We start from the raw sequence: 7,054 nt of genomic DNA, 5'->3' as shown, positions 1-7,054 counted from the left end.
TTCTAGTAGTTCCTAGAGTAAAAACCAAACACGGAGAAGCTGCATTTAGCTTTTATGCCCCATATATACACACGTGGACAAAATTGTTGGTACCCCTCAGTTAAAGAAGGAAAAACCCACAATTCTCACTGAAATCACTTGAAACTCACAAAAGTAACAATAAATAAAAATGTATTGAAAATTAAATAATCAAAATCAGCCATCACTTTTGAATTGTTGATTAACATAATTATTTAAAAAAACAAACTAATGAAATAGGGCTGGACAAAAATGATGGTACCCATAGCTTAATATTTTGTTGCACAACCTTTTGAGGCAATCACTGCAATTAAACGATTTCTGTATTTGTCAATGAGCATTCTGCAGCTGTCAACAGGTATTTTGGCCCACTCCTCATGAGCAAACAGCTCCAGTTGTCTCAGGTTTGATGGGTGTCTTCTCCAAATGGCATGTTTCAGCTCCTTCCACATATGTTCAATGGGCTTCAGATCTGGGCTCATAGAAGGCCACTTTAGAATAGTCCAACGCTTTTCTCTCAGCCATTCTTGGGTGTTTTTGGCTGTGTGTTTTGGATCGTTGTCCTGTTGGAAGACCCATGACCTGCGACTGAGACCAAGCTTTCTGACACTCGGCAGCACATTTCTCTCCAGAATGCCTTGATAGTCTTCAGATTTCATCGTACCTTGCACACTTTCAAGACACCCTGTGCCAGATGCAGCAAAGCAGCCCCAAAACATTACTGAGCCTCCTCCATGTTTCACCGTAGGGACAGTGTTCTTTTCTTCGTATGCTTGGTTTTTGAGTCTATGAACATAGAGTTGATGTGCCTTACCAAAAAGCTCCAGTTTGGTCTCATCTGTCCAAAGGACATTCTCCCAGAAGCTTTGTGGCTTGTCAACATGCATTTTTGCAAATTCCAGTCTGGCTTTTTTATGAGTTTTTTTAGCAGTGGTGTCCTCCTTGGTCGTCTCCCATGAAGTCCACTTTGGCTCAAACAACGACGAATGGTGCGATCTGACACTGATGTACCTTGGCCTTGGAGTTCACCTTTAATTTCTTTGGAGGTTGCTCTGGGCTCTTTGGATACAATTCCAACGATCCGTCTCTTCAATTTGTCATCAATTTTCCTCTTGCGGCCACGTCCAGGGAGGTTGGCTACTGTCCCGTGGGTCTTGAACTTCTGAATAATATGAGCCACTGTTGTCACAGGAACTTCAAGCTGTTTAGAGATGGTCTTATAGCCTTTACCTTTAAGATGTTTGTCTATCATTTTTTTTCGGATGTCCTGGGACAATTCTCTCCTTCGCTTTCTGTTGTCCATGTTCAGTGTGGTACACACCTTTTCACCAAACAGCAGGGTGACTACTTGTCTCCCTTTAAATAGGCAGACTGACTGATTATGAGTTTGGAAACACCTGTGATGTCAATTAAATGACACACCTGAGTTAATCATGTCACTCTGGTCAAATAGTTTTCAATCTTTTATAGAGGTACCATCATTTTTGTCCAGGCCTGTTTCATTAGTTTGTTTTTTTAAATAATTATGTTAATCAACAATTCAAAAGTAATGGCTGTTTTTGATTATTTAATTTTCAATAAATTTTTATTTATTGTTACTTTTGTGAGTTTCAAGTGATTTCAGTGAGAATTGTGGGTTTTTCCTTCTTTAACTGAGGGGTACCAACAATTTTGTCCACGTGTGTATGGAACAAACTCCCAGAAAACTGTAGATCAGCTGAAACTCTCAGCACATTTAAATCCGGTCTTAAGACGTACCTGTTCTCAGCTGCTTTTGATTAAAGTATTTTAAATTATTTTAAACCTTATTTTATGACAGTTACTTTTAACAGTTATTTTAACTCTTATTTTATGACAGTTATTTTAAACAGCCCTTGTTTTCTGACTCTTGTTTTTGATCTTTTTACTGTTCTGTTTTTCTTTTAATAATTGCCCTTGTTTTCTGACTTCTGTTTTTGATCTCTTTACTGTTCTGACTTTTTTAAAAATGATTTCATAAATGTTTTCTTTTGTTTTTCTTTTAATAATCGTCATCCTCTGTTCTTAATGTCTTTGTAAAGCACTTTGAATCGCCTCGTTGTTGAAATGTGCTATATAAATAAATTTGCCTTGCCTTGCCTTGCCTATACAAAAAAAATAAAATTACTGTGAAAAGCACTACATCTGAAAAAAAAGAAATGCATACCTGCAGAGAAGGGATGTAGAAACATTGGACTCTCAAAATGCGAGGATTTGTGATATTTGTAGATGAATATATTTGTGATTTGGTCTTTAGGTCAGAAAAAGACAGCAATTTAAACATTTTGGGGATGTTTTTTGGACTGGAGGAAACTATTTGTATAAACCTCGCAATCAATGAAAAAATATTTAAATGACAAAAATAGTCATGAAGGACTGTTTTCTTTTGTTTTAGCATTGAAGGAAAGTCTGTATTGTCAACCAGATGCAGCAGTCCTTGACGTGAATTCTGTCAACCAATAAAAGCCGCCTTTACTCAACACACTCACACATGCATATCACTAGTGTAGTATAAACAAAGGTACAACTATAATGTAAATGAAAATACATTGACTGTCCTACTTCTTGTAAGTCTTTAGCATTAGTCGATAAGCCAAAATATCCGAGGCACTCTTTGGACCAACACGAAGGACTTTTACGAACAGAAACATGGACAGTAATTATTTTACAACGATACAGACTCTGTTGTTATTGACATAGTGCAGAACTCTTTTTTTTCTCTACATGCTGGAGAGTTTGGATTGTATTAAGACCATTAGCTGCTTTCTTTCAAGGAGGGATTTTATTTTTTTAGAAACTTGACCTTTTGTATGGCAGTTTACCGTGTAGAAAGTCATGAAACAAGGAGAGAAAGAGACGGGTATCGCATGTCTGAGCTGTTAGACCACCAAACACCTCAGAAAGCAGGAATATTTTGACGTGTAATTAGTAGTCAGTGATTTATCTGTCACTTAGGGGTTGCGGGAAGCAATTAACATTTTATTGAATGTATTGATCATACAAAACAAATTTGTTGGTTCAAAGAATGATAAGCTCAAGAAACCTGCTACATGAGCAGGATGCAGTTTAATGAACTCAAGTTCTGTGTGAGAGGCTTGTTGTTTTTCCTATGGGATACACAACCATTGATATAATCAAGTCTCTACTGTCCATTTGTATGCTCTGTGTATTAAAACACACCTCTTGTTAAAGATAGATAGATAGAGAGATAGATACTTTATTAATCTCCAAAGAGAAATTCACAGTTCCAGCAGCATGAAAGGTAAAAAACATGAGAGCATGCAAGTTACATATAAAACTATAATAAGAATATAAACATCTGGCAGTTCAACAGTGCAGTAGTGTAGTTGTGCAAAATGACAGTGTGTTACAGTCTGCAGCAGTCTGTTTTTCACACTTTAGTCCAGCAAGTAGATGTGTGTGTGTGTGTGTGTGTGTGTGTGTGTGTGTGTGTGTGTGTGTGTGTGTGTGTGTGTGTGTGTGTGTGTGTGTGTGTGTGTGTGTGTGTGTGTGTGTGTGTGTGTGTGTGTGTGCGTGCGTGTGTGTGCGTGGTGTTAGTGTGTGTGTGTGTGTGTGTGTGTGCGTGGTGTTAGTGTGTAGTGAGTCCGGAGTTTTTGTTATGTTATTTTGTCCATTTTATTGCCCCCCCCCCCGGTTGGTGTTGAAGAGCAGGATGGCGTGGGGAGGAACGATCTCTTCAGCTTGTCTGTGGAGCAGGTCAATGACAGCAGTCTGTCACTAAAGCTGCTCCTCTGTCTGGAGATGCTGCTGTGCCAGCCCGATCTCACGGGGATTTGTGAAACTGTCACGTAAGTTTTAGTTTTGGTTTCGTGTGCACCAACACGATTTCGTCATGTTTTTCGTGCCGCTCACCACGAAATGCGCACCAATGTATTTTAAACGGCGGACTTTTCGTGCCACTCAGAACGTATTTCAAAAGAATGTGTATATTATATTTTTAATGTAAAACCGTGGCGAATCCAACGCTATATTTTGCATGACATCGTCCCTAAACATAACCCTAACCATAACCCTAACCATAACCTAACCATAAGCCGGTGGTACACTTACCAATTTGCATAGGAATTTCAAGAATGTCCGGCGGCCGGCGGCCGCAAACGCGATCACACAAGCAGTATACGCCGATGGACAGCTTAGATCGTCATGAATCCGCCGGTATAAACCACTTTCAGATGTGATTACCACAGCGAAAAACATTTCGTGGTGAGCGGCACGAAAAACATGACGAAATCGTGTTGGTGCGCACGAAACCGAAACTAAAACTTACGTGACAGTTTCACGAATCCCCGTGAGACCGGGTTGGCTGTGCAGAGGATGACTTGGATTGTCTATGATGGACAGGAGCCTGTTCAATGTCCGTCGCTCTGCCACTGATGTTAGACTATCCAGCTTTGTGCCAACAACAGAGCCAGACTTCCTCACCAGCTTGTCCAGGCGTGCAGCATCCTTCTTTTTCAAGCTGCTTCCCCAGCACACTACTGCGTACATGAGGGCGCTCACTACTACAGACTGATAAAAGATCTGTGGCAGCTTCTTGCAGATGTTGAAGGATGCCAGCCTTCTGAAGAAGTACATGCGGCTCTGTCCCTTCCTACACAGAGCATCAGTGTTGGCAGACCAGTCCAGTTTGTCATCCAGCTGCACTCCCGGGTATTTGTAGGTGTGGACCACCTCCACACTGTCCCCTTTGATCATGACCGGTTCAGGATGCGGCCTGGGTCTCCTAAAGTCCACCACCATCTCCCTGGTCTTGGTGGAGTTGAGTAGCAGGTGGTTGGAGTCACACCATTTGACGAAGTCCTGGATCAGTTTCCTGTACTCATCCTCCTGTCCACTCCTGATACACCCTACGATGGCTGTGTCATCTGCGAACTTCTGCACATGGCAGTGTACAGGGTTAACAGGACCAGCGAGAGTACAGTTCCCTGCGGTGCTCCTGTGCTGTTGGCCACAGTGTCGGACCTGCTGTCTCCCAGGCTCACGTACTGAGGTCTGTTGGTCAGGTAGTCAGTAATCCACGCCACCAGGTGTGTTTCCACTCCCATATCTGTCAGTTTGTCCCTGAGGAGCAGTGGCTGGATTGTATTAAAAGCACTGGAGAAGTCCAAAATGTAATCCGCACAGCACCATTGCCTTTATCCAGGTGAGAGAGAGATCGGTGGAGCAGAAAGGTGATAGCGTCTTCCACTCCGGTCTTCTCCCGGTAAGCAAACTGCAGAGGGTCCAGGGCGTGGTGGGTCTGTGGCCTCAGGTGGTGTAGCAGCAACCGTTCCATGGTCTTCATCACGTGGGACGTCAGGGGGACCGGTCTGAAGTCGTTCAGCTCACCAGGATGTGGTTGCTTTGGGACTGGAATGATGCAGGATGTCTTCCACAGCCGGAGAACCCGCCCCTGTCCTAAGCTCAGATTGAATATGCGTTGGAGGGGGTGTCCCAGCTCCCTCGTGCAGGCCTTCAGTAGTCTCGGGGATACTCCATCAGGTCCTGCTGCTTTGTTGGGGCGCAGCCTCTTCAGCTCTCCGCTGACCTGAGCTGCTGTTATTGTCATGGGAGGTGTTATGGGGGGAGAGGTGGTGTCCTCATCTGTGTTGGTGGTGGCTTGTGGGGGAGTGGGGGCTGCTGTGTTCAGAGGTATGGAATCAGTTGGGGTGGTCAAACCTGTTGAAGAAGTGGTTAAACTGGTTTGCCCTTCCCACACCCCCCTCAGTGGGAGCACTTCTGTTGGAGCTGCAGCCAGTGATGGTCTTCATCCCCTCCCACACCTCCCTCATGTTGTTAGTCTGCATCCTTTCTTCTATTTTCCTTCTGTACTGCTTCTTTGCCCCCCTGAGCTGGATTCTAAGTTCCCTCTGCATCCGCTTGAGCCCTATCGTGTTGCCATCTTTAAAGGCCTTCTTCTTCTGGTTCAGAAGGCCCTTTATGTCACTCGTTATCCAGGGCTTGTTGTTGGCAAAGCAGCGTACAGATCTAACTGGAACCACAGTGTCCATACAGAAGTTAATATAGCTCGTGGTGCAGTCAACCATCTCCTCCATGTCCTTGCTGTGAGACCCCTGTAGTGTTTCCCAGTCCGTGGTCTCGAAGCAGTCTTTCAGGGCCTGCTCGGCTTCAGGAGACCACTTCCTGAATGAGCGTGTGGTTGTAGGTAGTTTCCTACATCAGGTCTAAAGTACTCTTCCCCCTGGTGTTACATTCCACATACTGGTGAAAAGCAGCCAGTGTATTGTCCAAGATGACATGGTTAAAGTCTCCAGAGATTAGCACAAGGGCCTCAGGATGCTGTGTTTGGAGTTTGGCCACAGCACTGTGGATGACATCACACGCAGCCTCCACTTCGGCTCGCGGGGGAATGTAAACAATGAGTACAATGGCATGGCTGAACTCCCTGGGCAGGTAGTAGGGACGTAAGCTCACAGCCATGAGTTCAATATCCCTGCAGCAGATGGAGATTTTAATGCTCACATGCCCAGGATTGCACCACCGTTTGTTCACATACAGTGCGAGTCCTCCTCCTTTGCACTTCCCACAGGCTCTGGTGTCTCTGTCCGCTCTGACTGTGCTGAAGTCCGGTAGCTCCACGTTAGCATCTGGTATGCTATCTGTAAGCCACGTCTCAGTGAAACACAGTAAACTGCACTCCCTGAAGGTCTTTAGGTTCTTTGTCAGCACGGCCAGTTCGTCGATCTTATTTGGTAGCGAGTTGACGTTTCCCATGATCATTGAAGGCACCGGAGGCTTGAATCTCCACTTCTTTGCTAGCCGCTTAGCTTTTAGCATTGCGCCGGCTCTACAGCCCCGGTACGGCTTCCTTACGTCCACAGGTAAGCAGGGAACCGCACCGATGCGAGACTTTGTTCTCAGAGCGAGTAAAAAGTTCCTCGAATAAATGAGTCTCGGTGTAGAATAGACCATATCCATAGGGTAGAATAATATGTTCCAGGAGAACCAGAAAGAGAAAATACAAATAAAGTATAAAATAGAGTATAAGAGCACACTG

This window comes from Acanthochromis polyacanthus, chromosome 14, assembly GCF_021347895.1.
Source record: "Acanthochromis polyacanthus isolate Apoly-LR-REF ecotype Palm Island chromosome 14, KAUST_Apoly_ChrSc, whole genome shotgun sequence".
Lineage (NCBI taxonomy): Eukaryota > Metazoa > Chordata > Actinopteri > Pomacentridae > Acanthochromis > Acanthochromis polyacanthus.
The sequence above is the reverse complement of the archived record's forward strand: the minus strand, read 5'-3'. Positions refer to the sequence as shown.